This window comes from Phalangium opilio, unplaced genomic scaffold (assembly GCF_054372755.1).
Source record: "Phalangium opilio isolate 3A_F unplaced genomic scaffold, DU_Popi_V2 ptg000041l_1, whole genome shotgun sequence".
Classification (NCBI taxonomy): Eukaryota; Metazoa; Arthropoda; class Arachnida; order Opiliones; family Phalangiidae; genus Phalangium; species Phalangium opilio.
The window spans coordinates 4,924,528-4,941,859 of record NW_028324165.1 but is presented as its reverse complement, the minus strand read 5'-3'; the positions used below and the strand labels follow the sequence as shown (position 1 = coordinate 4,941,859).

At 36.1% G+C, this 17,332-nt stretch overlaps 1 protein-coding gene across 5 annotated transcripts in view; it reads left to right on the top strand.

Annotated features, from left to right (window-relative positions):
- The window catches only part of LOC149679514 (plexin-B-like), a 293,178-nt gene that overhangs the window by 154,983 nt on the left and 120,863 nt on the right, over positions 1-17,332 (top strand). For all 5 annotated transcript variants that reach the window (XM_089835325.1, XM_089835323.1, XM_089835324.1 and 2 more), the window contains one exon: positions 3,399-3,512. The gene's annotated coding sequence lies outside the window, so the exon portion shown is untranslated. The remainder of the gene's footprint in view (positions 1-3,398; positions 3,513-17,332) is intronic.

Here is a 17,332-nt window from a genome sequence, read left to right as displayed (position 1 = left end):
TTTACCCTGTATCTGCATAGTCGCGTCTCTCAGAAACCAAAAGATTTGTTTATTTTATAAATTTTCTTTTTTGGTCGTTGTGGTATGCTTTCAAAGATTAATGTTTTTCTGTCCGAGCTGTCTGGGAGTGACCTTTGTAGTATAGTTAGTTGCATACAAGCACATATGATAGCACGAGGAAAGATGAGAGGTAGGAATACGCAAGGATAATACTACGTAAGAATGAAAGCAGTGTTTGGTAAGAGGTGTTGCACATGAGTATAGCGATTAGTGTTGTACTAATAGCAGACGTATTTCCGGGGATTCTAGAGTTATTTGAATAAAGACGGTCTGTTGTTCAACTCCCTCTAAAATACGCTAAGATAATCAGTCATTGCGTTCCAACTTGTATTTGTATTTACTAACTTCTGTTTGATTACAAATTTTTCAATAATTTATTGGTTTTATTAACCTTATCGTTCATTCGTAGGTAATTTTTTATTATTAAATTTTGTGGAAAATTATTTCAAACATTTAGCCTCGTAATCCATTTTATTTTTGATATTTTGTACAATTTTTCTAAACGTTCAATTGACTGGCAAAGTTTTACATCTTCAGATCTAGATTCCTAGGTCACGCGAAAACCAGCCAGCCGTAATGGGTCTCATTATTACTTTTTCATACAATAGCGCGGCGAAAAACTAAAAATTTATAAAATACCTAAATAATGCTTAATAAGAAAGTAGCTAAAATCTATTGTGGATAACTTCAAACTATTCTGTACAGCTCTAGAAATAAATGCATCTGGTAAATTGGCGTTCACTGTGAAAACTAAGCTTAGTCGGAGACCACATAGAAATCTAGTTAACTTCCTACGCAACGGAAGATAAATTAAGAATACTATCAATTTGGTTTTGAAAAAATCCACTCCTAAAGTCTGTGATATCTTTATTTTAAGAGACGGAATATCCTTGAATGAATTTGACGTTATACTTATATATAGGCTTAATTATTTTTGCTCGAAGTTCGCTGGAATATTTATTGGACTAGATTACCATCTTTGAAATATATATTTATTATTGGTAAAGGGATAGTAGCATCATTCAATTTCTAATGAAATCCGTTTTTTTTTTCAAATAGAAAATATAATAAAATATAGAAAGGCTTTATGTTTGAGGAATATATATTGCGGTTGAAACAATGTTTTGGTGATATCTTGAAGAAAACGAAACGACACTAGTACATAGAGCTCTGTTGCTATAGTAACGACTTTCAAATATCAAAATTAACTTCTTAAGCCCAATTATCTCAAATTCTGGTATTTAAAACTACCAAATTATGACGGTGGTCGAAACATTTATTATACTTCTAAATTTTAAATATCTTCCATTTTCAAATAACGAAACTAACATATAAATCTCAATTTTACCTTCATATCAAATATTTAAAACTATCAAAACTTTATCCCAATCGAAAATAAACATTACTATCCCTTTTAACTTTACAGAAATGGCGTCATCGGTCATTAAAACCAGTGTTAAAAAACCCAGCCCACCAGGTTTTATTGGGTTTTTTTATCTTAAGTAGTTGTGTGCAAGGTAGAAATTGTCACTCAAAAGTAACTGCTTAATACAAAAGTATCTTAAAGTGTTTCAGAAAAAATATTAAATAATTCTTTTTAAGTTCTAACAACAAATAGGTCCCTATCTTAAACTATCTCAAAAATGAAATTATTCTAGTATTCAAATTCATCAAAAATTGAAGATCTTATTGATGGGTTTTATTAAGAGGGTTTTTTTTTAATTTGAACCCTGATTAAAACGGATTTTTTTTTAATATTTTCGATTTTCAAATAACAAAACTACCCAAATATGCTCAATTTAGCACACGCCTTTTCAAAGAAAGTATTAAAAAAAATTATAATAAAAATGAAATTTATGGGCGTCGAAATTTCACACTACTATCCCTTTAATCTTTAGTGAGTCTTGGAAATAGTGAAATATTTCGAAATTCGTAAGGAGAAAAATATCCATTTCAGTTCGTTTTCAACTTTAATTCCATGAGTAATGGATTGCAAACAGATCTTCCGATGCATCTCTTTTCTATTTTTTTATGTTTTACTTTCGAAATCTCTCTAGAGGGAGCGAGAGAGAGACCTTAATCTTAGTGAGCCTTGTGACTTACATATATATTCTATATTACCCGGAAGTATTCATTGAGCTAAAAATTAGGGACATGAAAAATAATAATGTATGTAATATTATAAGTAGCATTGCAAGACTAAGTATGACACTTAAATTAAATAATAAAACCGCAGGATCTCTAACAAGATTACCGCCCCTCAAAATTCCAATATAGACAAATTAGTTTATTACAAACAGAGAAACAAACACACAGGGGTATCCTCCCTCTCGCCAAGAAGCAACACCAGACGGAGACTAGGTTCATTACACGCGGGAGGCTAACCAACTCGTACTACCTCTGGCGGAGCTTCTTGGTGAAAGTTATAATACCCCAATGGCGGCTTCGCCCCTGTGTGTTGGTTTCTCTGATTGTAATCAAGAAGTGATATCTAGTTTACTAGGGAGAAGGCATAAATTCGCCACATAATCTAGCTTTATCTCCAGTGCAAACGCAGGTCCCGAGTAAATCCCCGCGCCGCCTCTAAATTACAACCAGCATCTCATTGGTTCTTGAAAGCTGACGTCAGCGCGACGCGAATGACGAAATTTACGTATTCTCCGACTAAGGAGAGGCGAAATAGCCCGGCCTCCTTTTACGTCCCCCTTGTATTTTGAAAGGGGGACTAGGACTATGGCACGCGAATACTTAGGCATCTTATACCTTCTCCCTAGTAAACTAGATATCACTTCTTGTTGTAATAAACTAATTTGTCTATTTTAATAAATATATAGGGTGTTTCTGTAAGTCTGTCGTAAATTAAGTATGGATGTTCCTTTGGCAATCGATTTTGAGTCGAAAATATGACTTCTATATCCATTTTGTCACAAGGGACATTGTTTTCGAGTTATGATTTGATGGGTGTTTTATGGATGATTCCTTAATTAAATTAGAAATAATTATCTTAATCAGTTTCTTAATTAAATTTAAGGGGGCATCCGTAAATAACTCTGGATATTCTTAACTTAAAACAGTGGCCAGTACAAAAAAAATGTAATTGAAGTTACATTTTCCACTCAAAATCGCCATAACAAGGGAAACAAGCCTTCATTAAGAAAATTAACAATATGACTATGGGAAGTGTCATGCATTGCTTTTACTTTACTTATGGTAAGATGGGTGAATATAATTTAAATAATAAGAATAATTATATCAATGGAGGCTTATAAATAAGTTAGTAGTTTTCTAATATAATAAATATATGTTAATTGCTTTTTTCTTCTTAAATCTCTTTCTAGATTTTTTCTGTAACTTGGAAATTACAAGTACTTCGTTTTGTCATCCAGCACGTAGAGTGAGCCAATGTTATAGAAATAATCGCGTGCTGCTTTCCATGTATTTCCTCAAAATTGGTAAGTTATTTCAATATTTATTTATTTTTTATTTGACATTCGAAACAATTGGCCACCAATGATACTGATAATACGAATATTCAGATTAAAAAAAATTCATTTGATTCTTATATAACACCATTAGATGAAGAAACAAATACATCAACATTTAAGCGAGCATTTTTCATACTGAAATTTATGAACGTTTTATAATATGAATATTATATAATAATGAATATATCAAAACTTAGCAGTAAAAAAACCCGGTGTTACCCGTCGAGACATTTTTCAGGCCGCCATTTTTAAATATGGCGGAAAATTGAGCCACAAATGTAATAAAGCCATCTGTAGTATATAAGGAACCATTATACTAAATTTTTGTGAAATAGGTTAAATCGCACGAACGTTCTTCCATAAAGAACATATTTTAACAATTCTGGTCGCCATTTTTAAAGATGGCGGCAAATAAAAGCACAATAGCCGTAAAACCGATGTTTAGGGTATAGTGAACTTTGCGTATGTCTTAGTGGACAAAGACTAGAAAAGTAAAAGCTAAGAGAACAAAATGGAATGACTGAAGCACCCGATATTAAAAAATTTCAGTTTACTTACTGGAGCCCACGCTTTAACAGATGACGTTGTAGTATAAAATTCTATTAGACTATATCTATATTTTTTTTTAATACAATGAAGAAACAAGTTGGGAAAGCCAAAATATTACCTCTCCGAGTGGAGATGACTATCACTACCCCTTAAACAACCTAAATATATGCATCTATCGCTTTTTTTAATTCTTTGCAAGTGCAGGAATTCAATTTTAAAATAATCAATTGTTCAAGCCTTTTCAATATCTCTCAATTGCTGGGGAAACTCTACTCTCTTGCTATACCTCAACCGTATTCTTAGTCTACCAGTATGACTTGTAACATTTGTCCATATCAAAGCTGAATCATACATCGCCACACAAAAAGCAAATGTCCCCAAAACATGGAAGCCACAACCCAATCACACATAAGCTAGGCTCGTACTTGTTCATCGCTTTCGATGATTTCACTAATATTACCATTAACATTTTGTACATTATTGGGTTCCTTATTAATAGATATGCCTACGCCTACAGTACTTTCAATAGAACATTTATTTAATGCATTATCTTTCGTACGATCATGGCCAACTGGCCTCGTGGTAGGACCAACATTTTGCGTGCTAGAACCTGTTCCAGAAACAGCCTTCTCCTTTCATTTTCTCGTTTCCTAAATTCAGGATCTGACCTTTTTGCCCTCATTCTTTCCCTTGCCTTTCGTTTTCTGATTTCCTCTTTACTTAAATTATTATCTTCCTCCATTTTATTATTCAGTTAAATACTCACAAATGATGGCAAAATCAATCTCCTTAAATACTCACACAGGTTGGCAAAATCAATCTCCTTCAGTAATACGTAAGGCTTAATTATATTATTTGCCGAACAAAATTAATCGAGCAAATTTAACACTTAACTTCTTCCTTCGAAATTCTATCAAAGAATGAATCAACTGTTTAAAAAAAGGTTTTTTTCGCGAATAGGGCGCTATCATACCAACAGCAATTCCGTCATATTTAAAAAATATACATTGCCAACACTTTTTTCAAATAAAGAATGATAAAAGTGCGTAAAAAAGGTCTTTCACAAATAGGCCTAGGGGGCGTATAAACTAAACAGCAACAACGCTCTACAGCTACACTAATCTTACACAAACAAGGAGTACTATAAACCCACTACTGGAAGCGGTATTTTTATTCAAACGTAAAACAATTTCGCTTAAGCTTAACATCTCTAGACATCGGTAAAAATGTCTCTATCACTCCTAAACATTTTAACTCAAATTCATCTGATTATGTTTTAACAAGGTTAAATCTAACTAGGAGTAAGATGAAAGGAGTAGAAGCTTATCTGTCTAAGGAAATATGAAATTTTATCTTAACAGTTCGTTAAATCATAAGTTTATAACGAAAAAACGCGGAAGGGGAAAACGAGCAGACAACAGCGATTTTTGGGGGTAGAAGGTTAAGAGCGCCATCTGTCGTCCGTGCCAAAGTTGAACTTCCACTCGAAACGCAATGAGAAAGTGGATAAAATAATGCCATCAGCTATTTAACTGCGTCGATATATTTAACGACTTGACCCATGACATGCCCATAACACTGGCTTCTATGAATCCTATTTATTCTTGGATGCTAGGAAACTTGATAGACGTAACAGTCTGTACCAAGTACCCAAGCATCCTTCAATAAACGCCTGGCAACATTGTGGTACGCATGGTACAACTAAAAAATAGGATGTGTATCTATCTTTCCAGTCACTCCAAGTCGTTAAGCCCTCATTACAGAGGATTTGAAACACTATCGTAATTCCAAGTGTCTCGAATCTCTACGTTCCTGTCCATTATGAACAGTGCTGAGAGAAAGATACATCAGAAAGAGCCATTCAAATCGAATTGCCGAAAATATTATCCATATTTTCATTTCATATAACAGAGAAAACAAATTATTATGGTTCTGAGAGGAGCTTCCCATTTTGGTTGTTGTTCTCAAAAATATATCGCAATGCACGGGCCTAGATAGATACAGGAGGCAATGTAGGAAATATAACGCAATGCACGGGCCTAAAAAGATATAAGAGACAATGTACGAAATATAACGCAATGCACGGGCCTTGATAGATATTGGAGGCAATGATTTAACGACTTCGGTACTTGGGTTTATCTTTAATATTTAAATAAATATAATTATTTTTAATTATTTTCATCGCCAGTAAATAACTTTAAAAATAGTTAAATCGTTTAAAATAAAGTTGTTCATAATATCTTTCGAAACTTTGCTAATATTGACGTTTAAAATGAAGGGTACCCTTCTTGCCCGCTTTCTTCAAATTTTGGGGTATATATACGATCCGTTTCCATTATAATAATAGATAAAAACGCATTCGCGTGAACCTTTGGTGGAAGGCCTGCCATTGGGAGGCTAGACGTTTCTCGTAACCCTAGCTGATCGCCGCGTATATCTTAAAACCAAATAATAGATAAAAACGCATTCGCGTGAACCGATGGTGGAAGCCCTGCCATTGGGAGGCTAGACGTTTCTCGTAACCCTAGCCGCTCGCCGCGTATATCTTGAAACCAAACGATGACGAAGGAAGAGAAACCAGAATGGACTGACTGGCGTCCATGTGGAATGGACAAAGACCTGAAGATGGTGGTGCATAGAAGCTGGTGTCAATGTGAAATTGACGAAGAACAGAAGATGGTAGTGCATAGAAGCTGGTGTCAGTGTGGAATAGACGAAGAACAGAAGATGGTGGTGCATAGAAGCTGGAGTCAAGGTAAAATTGACGAAGAACAGAAGTTAGTGGTGCTTGGAAGCAAGCACGTACAGACTAGTGTCCATGTGGAGTGGTGTTGGAACTCAAGTAGAATAGCCAGAAGAGACAAACCCAAATTTCCGTGAACTGTCAATGCAGTCCGGAAATTGGGAACACGTTTGCTCCGATACGCAAACTGCGAACGCGGTCACGTGGGGTCTGACAGACAGACACACACACACACACACACACACACACAGACAGACACGGCCGGTGTAATACCTCTCACGTGACATACGTCACTCGGAGAGGTAAAAAATTAAAAATATAGGTTGGTCCTTACAGTCGTAACTTCAAGTTTATCTACTCCTGACTTTAGTTTAAATTTGTTGTTGAGGTGCGTTGCATAGTTTACATTCGTGGACTAGGGATTAGTTCGAGCTCGTTTGTGTGTGGTTTTTAAAGAAAAATGTACCGCAGATTGACAACGTCGATTTTTCTAGTTCCGAGATTTCTTTTTAGTTTCTTTTTTAAATGTGTTTTAAGAAGCAGCTTAAGCCCAACGTTGACAGCCTTCTTAAAGTTGTTTGGTGTTGAATTCCACCAGACGACTGAATCTTAGTCTTAGCTAGGTTGTAATGCCATTTTTTATGTTTTAGATAAAAGTGAAAGACTCTCTTTTCGTGGTTTTATAGGCCTAACTTTTCTTGCTGTAGTAGATTACGAGGAATGGCCGAGATTAAATATACTTTAGGTGCACGTTCTTAAATCAAATCGGGGTTTTATTCGTATTGATGTTTTTTACTTTATTTTTGTATATGCCTTGCTTGAACTGGGTTGAGGCTGTAGAAAAACGTAGTATAAATATAGATTGAAGGCGTCATGTACTTTCATTTGAGTACTTACACTAAAGGTTTTAGGCAATTTCTTCAAACCGGAAGTGAACCACCTGAACTTCCGGTATAGTTTACATTTATGACCGGAGATTTTACTCCATTTTTGAATGTGATTAGAACAGGGTTGTAGTTGAAGGTAAAAATTGTATATATCCAGGTTCAGCTTGTCACGGGCTTTCATTTGAGTACTTACACTAAAGGTTTTGGACAATTTCTTCAAACCGGAAGTCAGCAAACTGAGCTTCCGGTACCGTTTATATTTATGGTCTGAGATTTTACTCCATTTTGGAATGTGCCTACAACAGGGTTGTAGGTGAAGGTAAAAACAGTATATATCTAGGTTCAGCTCGTCACGGGTTTTAATTTGAGTACTTGCACCATATGGATCTGACCGGTTCATCAAACCGGAAATGAGACACCCAAACTTCCGGTATCGTTTAGATTCATACGAAGTATACCTTGTTTGTACTTGTTTGCAAGCTCTACTTGAGACGAATTCGAATATACGTCTTAAATTAATAATTAACGCCAAAATATTTTAAGCAATTGAGTACTTAACTAAAGCTTTCGGAAAATGTCTTCAAACCGGAAGTAAGCAACCTGAACTTCCGGTACCTTTTTGCTTCATAGGAAGTATACCTTGTTTGTACTTGTTTGAAAGCTCTTGATAAGACGAATTCGCGTATACGTCTTAAATTAATATTTAACGCGAAATATTTTTCAGTATAGTATACAGTTTGCATAATTTAAGGATGCTTACCTATTCGAAAATGTTTAAATTAAATAATCATAAACGTTTTGAAAGTTATATGGGCCTAAAACTCGTTGTTGGAAAAAGTTTGAAACCACCGGGAATATTTCGGTGTCAGGATATTCACCATCGAAGGTCGGGGGATGTGTGGGAAGGGAGCTGATTCCCTATTTTTTTACTCAAACATACTGTTCTTTGTTCCCGGTTTCCAATAAATCATTATTTCGTAGCTCAAAACCCCAAAGAGACTTAACAGAGAACGGCCGAGTAAAACATATCACACACTCACGCAAAAAAATAGCTGCTCTGTTAAAGTTTTCAGGAGCGAACGGTTTTGTATCTAGACTATGTAAGTAGGAAGAGAATCGATCTCTTAAAATGTGCAGGAAGTTGATATTTTTCATTCTTGGTGTCTGTCCCATTTGAGTATAGTGTAGTGTACCCACCACCACCTCGATATTAGGGATGTCCCTCAAGTCTTTCAAAAGAAAAAATAGAAGAACGATTTTTGAAGGGATAATAAAATGACGGAACGAATAACGATTACAAAACATGTGTTTCAATGATGAGATAAAAACGGGATAAGAAACTGGCGTATTTTCTCGGAACTATAGGTATTATTGTGTCTGTCGATCGGGAATTATGGAAAGAATGGGTCATTGGATAAAATGGCAATCCAAGCGATGTTATGGATCGAGCCGCACATATGCAAACCATCTTTAAGCAGTTCTATCAATGTCATTGTTGGTTAGACGGCCATGCCATAAAAATGGTGACGCTTGATTGGGATTATCGTTTTAATATCGTGAAATGTCGGTCGATTGCGATTATAGTTTGAATATCACGAGATGACGGTCGATTGCGATTACAGTTTGAAGATCACGAGATGACGGTCGATTGCGATTATAGTTTGAATATCACGAGCTGACAGTCAACTGAAATTATCGTTTGAATATCGGGAGATGACAGTCAACTGGAATTATCGTTTGAATATCGCTAGGTGTCGGTCAATTGGGATTATCGTTTGAATATCAAGAGATTGTGGTCGATTGGGAAATCGATCTAACTGGAAGAATCTTTTTGAGAAGCTAGAGAAATTGTTATTATATCAACTAAAGGGATTGCAAGTTTATTAGTAATTTATAAACAAAACGTTTCTGAGAGTAATTAAGCCTAGATAAAAATTAAAATCATAACACCCATATCCGACGTTTAAATCAGTTGCTATTCATAAGTTAAATATTATAAGTTTTCGTCCAGCATATCCCGCAAACACACCACAAAATTGTGTCGTTTCTGGGGTCTCTTTTTAACCACGAACAACTGTTGAGCTCAAACCATGACTGGAAAACTCGACGGGTTAAGGGTCTAAGAACGAAAATAAGCTATTAATCAAGATTGAATTAGGTCATTTAATTAGGGAAGCATTTGAGGCTTGATCCGGTAATGATCAAGAGATGTTGAATTTAGGGCCGGTGCGAACACCGTGTAGTTAAGAAGTCGTCTACTATAACTTCAAAAGAAGCTCATTTTGAAATACAATCCATTGAATTATCACTTTAAAAAAACAACAACAAGAAAAAATGCTATAAAACCTTTGAGAGGAGAAGGTTATTTTGTTGGTTGTAGTATTTTGTTATATATGGCGCTCTTCCTTTTATGTGATCTATTGGTCAAACAACGGAAGAAAGACTTCTAGTGGTTGGATAATTTTTTTTCTTTTCTTTACAACGTTTATATTGGTTGTTACATAAAGGATGTTAGTACTGGGGGAAGCGACTAGTATTTTTGGAATCCCCCTTTGCCTCTTTAAAGTCGACTTCACGTTGTGGCTTTTCTGCTATATCCCCCCTTATTTATTGACGTTGTCTCTTGCTTTTTTTCGGTTTGTTTGGATAAAGAACTTTTCCCTCAATTCCCTGATAAATTTTCGATTGTCGATCGTTAATTTTAATATAAAGCTGTAGAAAAATAAAAAGTGAGGGTTAAATTTTTGTGTGGTTGTTCATACATGGGCTTATTTTAATTTTATTTATACCTAATATAAAATATCGGCTTAATTAATCTAGCCTATCATTTCACCGAGTGTTTTAGTTTTCCCCATTATTAGTATATAACCCTATAATGCATAAGTATTAGTCTGTCGTAGAGCTTTTCCATGCGAGACAAAATTAAAGGGACTGCTGCGCCATCTCTCTTTAAAAAATTTTCCATACTGAAATTGAATAGTGGTATGACTGTCACTACAGTGATTTCCTTTCCTTGGTCGAGACGGTTACAGGTTATAGAGATCTGTGTCTACGAAACACGCCGCCACGCGAAGGGCACGTGCGCGTAGTAAATGCCTTTCGACCCATACTTATGGAGAGTATTTATAGACCTATAGTTATAATAAGGGCAACTTTTTAAAAAGTCGTTGGTCAACATTTTAAACCATCTTTTCTTAAGCATAATTATAGCACTTAAGTCTAATTTCGATCCTTTTAATCCAACTGTCTATAAACAATATTTTGACCAATTAAACCAACTGTCTATAAACAATATTTTTGATCAATTAATCTAACTGTCATTAAACAATATTTTTGATCAATTAATCCAACTGTCTATAAACAATATTTTTGATCAATTAATCCAACTGTCATTATACAATATTTTTACTTATTAATCCAACTCTCTTTAAACGTAGTTTCGTTCACTTTTAATCCAACGTTCATTATACGTAGCTCAATCCAACTATTATTAAACGTAGTTTAATTTTCTTTTAATCCAAATGCCATTAAACGTAGTTTCCTTCTCTTTAAATCCAACTTCTCTTAGCTTTATTCGAATCATGCTAAGCGTATATCGCACCATAAAAATCTGCAGGGGAAGAGCGTAACGTTTATCATGGGGTAAGACCATGGTACACTAAAAACGTATAGAGAGCCAAGATCATGGCATAGTTGACGCAAACCATTCATCGTGTAGAAAACAGAGGCAGTCACTTGTTTAGGAATGCCTAGTTTAATCTAAACAAGGAGGGGAACGTGATGTTTTAGAGAGGAAGGAGAGCTAACTTGTCTCAGAGATACCGTGTAGTCAAGAATACATTTATGGTACTAAGAATATTTGGACGACGCTTTAGTTGCTAGTACCTTGGAAGAGAAAATCCAATAGAACTCTTGTTTTTGGTTGGATCAGAAGTGAGGTGAGACTAGAAGTGAAGGGCTCTAGCATTGGTAGTAGGTCCTGGCACTAGTAAACAAATTTGAGGATTTTATGCCGCTTCCATCGCGCCTACAATAGAGAGAAAAAATTGGTCGAGTTCCAAAAATATTTCCTACCCCCTTCCCCTCAACCTAAAGCGGCGAAACACGGACGCGGGTGCTTGAATCTAGTTCGGCCGTCTACCGCCGCGAGCGTCTCACGTTTTAGAGGGAAAATTCAGAAACCGCTACCAGAGGGCCAACTGTTGGTGTCTTATCAAGAATATTCACTTTCGCCAAGTGAAGAATTTGGTTACCTCGATACTTCTAGTCCCGTATCTTACTTCTGGTTGGATATATAGGTGCCACCTGGTTATAGCAACAAGACTTAGCTACTAAAATCATGAAAAACATTCGAGGATTTTAAACAACTGGAAACTGTTCTCAACTATGCTACTCTAGAATCAATCACTCGCCCTCTAAGCTGGTATCATCCTCACATGCTTTGGTTCGAACACTGATAAATGTAAACAGCGCACTCTGAACTTTCAACACTAAATATTTATTTGTGTATATAAATAATCACTGACACTTAGTGGTAATCAACACCCAGCATAAACAGTGTTACCATAGCAAGCTGAAATTTATTACGGGTGTTAGTCTTAGTTAGTAGGTACTCATCAAGAAAGATTTTCCAAATCCGCCACCATCTTGATTATGGCGGCCAGAAATTAAAGAAAAAACCTTAAGTCGGCCATAATTTCCCATAAATTAGGAGGAATGTTCTCTGGGTGATTTTGAGTGGAAAATTTTCTATGACATTTTACCGTCCGGGCCACTGTTTTCGAGTTACGATTTGAGTGTTTAGGCTTTATGCCTTTTTGGGTTGAGTACTCGGCCATCTTTCAAAATGGCGTCCCAAAACGAAAAATACAAAATGAGCTGACGGATAATGCCGGGACCCTTTTGCTGATAATTGGTAAAGAAAATAGCTTAGAGCCTTAAACATGTATGGTAAATACGTCATAAAAGACAGCCGCCATCTTGAGCTCTTTTACGAAAGATGGCGAGGATGATTTTAGAACCTTCCTTAGTCTGTCCCCTATTCTTAGTAACGTGTATGAATTCTTGTTATAGTCTTTTGGTAGGATGTCAGAGCTAGAGGACGCTCTTCCTTGGGAGTTGTTGTTTCTTGACTTATCGTTTCGACTAGAGACGCAAGTTTTGCCTATCTTCGCGAGTGCAGCTGTTTAGCATAGGGGGTGCCTAATCTGCTCCTTAACACGACTGACTCGGGCAAAGTCGGCTGCTATATTTCTCGCTTTACAACTTTAAATACCGTATTACTCCGCTTATAGTGTTTAGGCTTAATTCTCGCCCCTTGTAATATTAGTATAAAGTGAACAAACATACTGATTTATAAAACTTGTCATTTAACTATATAACCATCATTCGTGACTAGAGACAGTAGTGACGTTACGGGGTTTTCAGAACCAGTACCTTAAGTTCATGACGTGAAACTATATACTACACTGAGATGTAGTAAGCTTCCATGGTGTTCATTTAATAATTTTGATTTGAGTATTGTAGGGATGACCCCTACCTATGTAATTAAATTAGCGCTGTCTATAGACGGACCTGATGCCTTTTGGGGCTCAGTAGTTGATTTTATCAGGGATAGATTTAATTTTAGAAGTAGGAATGGAGAACGGTTAGTATTTACTTCAGTCCGAGTCATAGCCCAGTATAGAGCCCCTCCCTCCAACACGTAACGAAAAGTTTAAATGATCTTATTGGCTCACTTAAACTACGTTTTGATGACGTTGCTGACGGGGGCGACGAAAAATAGGTAATTACTTTTTACCTCTGTCGCTACGACCCGCCTCTTCTTTCATACCCTTCCGTCCCGTGGAAGGGGGTCCGGGACTTTGACGCGCGCCCACATAACTCTGTTCTCCATTCCTACTTCTAAAACTATATCCCTGATTTTATAAAATAAAACCTTAGGGTCTTGGCCATCTTGTTGGAACGTTGCTTCGTCTCTAAGTCACGTGGCCTAGATGTATTGCAAGGTAGCATTTCCGTTACCAAACATATTTAGGGGCCAGTCGCTTTGCTGGCCATGGAAATTTTGGAAGGCGGAACATCAAGCGAGATAAATAATCTTTAAAAATTAATTATAATACTAAATTGAACACTGATTTACATTCATTATCTTAGATAATTTTAAAATAAATGGCTGCGAATAAAACTACCTAGCCAAGGCTTAACGGTCTTCATTTTAAATTTAGTCCACTCGATCACGCTTGTAGCTCGGTCAGACAGCGTGATCAAGTGGGCTAGGCTTTAAGGAAATGGTGGACTTTCATTCGCTCTAGCGAGATGACGTAGAAACTGACGTCAAGGGCAGCATTTTCTCAGTAAGCTCCTCCTCTTTTATAAAATTAACTATTTGCTGCCATCTTTTAAAATGGCTGCCCAAAAAGGGATTTAAAATATCCCAAGTGAGCGACTCTAGGTGCCTTTGCTGCTAGTATTTTCATTCAATTCCAGTTAGAAGTTGAGTCATGGGTACTTTGCTGGGTCTTACTTAGCTGACATAGTCGCAGTCACAAGTATACCTAAACAGGTACCAACCATTGCTATCAAAATTAACTGCTCTCGATTTTCAGCGTCATATCTTGGTACATAACCGTAACTCTTACAAGCACACATTAAAAAAAAGTGCCACGCTATATACCTTGAATGTTAGCGAGGCATAAAACCTTTTTAATAGGTGCCATCAACGGGACAGTATAAGAGGACACCTTAAATCGATAGCGAAACAAGTATACTTGTGTATCACATACTAGGTGTTACTGTACTATCATCTTAAGTTGTATATAGGTGTAAAAGATAACAATTTTTAAGAAGGCTTTTTCTTAGTCTCAACAGAAGTATATTAAAGTGACATTATATACTACATTTAAGTAGACGACAAATATTTTAATATATGTAAGTATGGTTTGTAATTTTCCGAACTGGCTTGTATTTTCTATAAAATTATGAAGTGTCAAGGCATCACAGCGAAAAATACTGGTACGTAATGTCAGCCACTAACAATGGTGTACCGACATCTTATGGCGAAGCCCATGGAACCAAAGAGAGTATAAAGAAGGGGAGTTGAAGCTAGCAGCCTTGGCAAGACATTTTGGGAGTTCTCGCTTTTATTTTTTATCTATTTGTTATATTTTTCAACCAATAAGAAGCCCGAGAAAGATGTGCGGGCACACCGGAAGCTTGGAGGTAAACTTAAAAAAGCGAGAACGCTCCAGCCAAGCCTTCTACTCCCAATCTTTATACCCTCTTTGATGGAACTGCCTCTCTTAAATACCCTGTAGTTGAAACAATTATTAAAGCCTTGTAGAGCTGGTTGGCGCATGTGCAAGAACCCCAAGAGTGTAACCACGTGACAGATTACGCTGGGGGTAGCTTCATAGGGGGAATGAAAAACGTACACCAAGGTCTCTAGTAGTCTGTTAACGTTTGCAATGCAACTCCATCACCTTATTTCTCCGTGTTTTGTTTAAGCCATTATTCTGATAAAGGAAACTAATATCAGTTCATTTCACTTTTAATCGTCAATAACTACGATTTTTCTTATGGAAATTTAGAATGTAGCGTTCCTTCGCTGTATTTTCCCTTCTACTGATATTTCAGGTTGAAATGAATTACAATAAAATTGATAAATCTCTGCAGAGAACCTAGAGATGCGAGTGGCTAATTTAGGGGCGGTAATTTATCAAATATCGCCTTAAATTACCGCATTATAGCATATCGTTATTTTACTATGGTATTTTTGGCGCTTAGAAACTAAAACTAATGGACATAAAAATGTAAAAAGAAATTTCTCGAAATTACCTACAAATCTGTAATGGTAATGGTAATTTAATTTTTTCCCTAAATTTGAATGTATAATTAATTTTCATAAGTTACTATAATTTCACATCACATCTTTACTTACAATAAAAAGAAAATTAATTTATTTTTCGTTAACTTCAGTTTAAGACGATTCAAGTTTTCGACCCTTGATGAAAAATGTTTTTGAGATATTTTAGCAGAGCTTAATAGCGCCTAAACGCTTGGGCGGTAACCTTTTTCGAAACTCAATTTAGCTTTATACGCCTTGCCTCTTAAGGTGGTTGTGCTGGTGGTACGAACGCATCTAGAGAGACTCGAAACCGAGCAAAACGGGGTGCATTTTTTTTTATTACTTACCATGGCTACCTTGAAAAAAAAATTATAAACTTAAGTAAGAATAATTATCTTCCATACCCCAAAGGAAGTTCTTATCTAAAATGGCGAGGGATCATACTACGCACGTTCTACAGGGAAAGAAAGTTCTGTTTTTTAAAACAAGTGCCTACATAAAAGTAACCTAAAGGAATTTCAGGTGGTTTAGCTATTAGAGGACACAAGTCCTGACTTATTTATTCATATCTTGCAGCCAGGCTACTTGACGGACAAGGGCGAGGCTACATGGTAGTGCGCTTTGTCTGCCAAGTAGCCTGGCCTCCTGGTGTAAATGATATCAGTTCTCATAGTCTGAAGTCTATGTATTGCTTTATGAATCTAATAGACATTTTTCAAAAGGGGGTGGGGCGTAGTGTCGTCTGCTTGATGTAGGGCTCTGACGGAACATTGATTGGTATGTGGCTCCAAAGACGTTAAATACGGCTTCAAATTTACCAGTCCATTGTAGTCTAACGTGCATCCAACTCTAACGACGTATTTGGATCCACATACCATTTAGACTCAAACAATAAGGACTTTGATGTACTGGTAACTTTCAAGTCCTAACGTCTTTGGCTCCACAAACGAAGTGGTCAAGCAGTCCCAACTTTTGAAATGATTTATATATATATATTTATATTTATATTTATATATTATAGGGGATATTTTATATTATGTAATCGAAGCACTCGGGAGTATATCAATAGGAGGACTAATACCACCTGACGGATTCGTCCAATAGAGACAGTCCCAAGAAATGACGATTTTCCTATTTACATTCAACCCGAAATCTCAACGCGGTTTAGCATCATGAGGAGATATTTCGGGATATTACCTAATCGAAATGTTTCTTGTTTATATTTTTGTCAGCTCTTTTAAATCTCGCTAAAATATTTTGTTGTGATTCGAAACTTAACAAGAAAAAAAAATAATATATTTTAATATTTAATTCAATTCACATATCCGTTTCTATTGCCAGCCAGCTCTTTTACGGTTATTTCCATTGAAGGAGATAAATTATATGATTTCACAAGTCTACCTACCTACCCGCTGTTTGCTCCTTGGGTTACGTATTACTTGAGAAATGCACGGGCCTCTACGCACTTTGTATATTTATAAATGTCACGAGATACCTACCCCCTAGGATGTGTCTAATATTTCCCTAAAGACCGGGGTCCACCCATCATCCAACACCAACACCAAGTTAACTTGATGCTAACATCTCCTAAACTCAAATAACGTTTTAGTAATATTTCTGGTAGTCTTGTATTATGATTACACTTTTATCTTAACATGTCGCTTTACGAATTAGCTAAGTGTGTATTAATCTGAGGTTGTAAGGTACGGGGTTTTTTCTCAGAAAAAACAAATAGTGCTTGGTTTCATTTTCAAATTGCAAT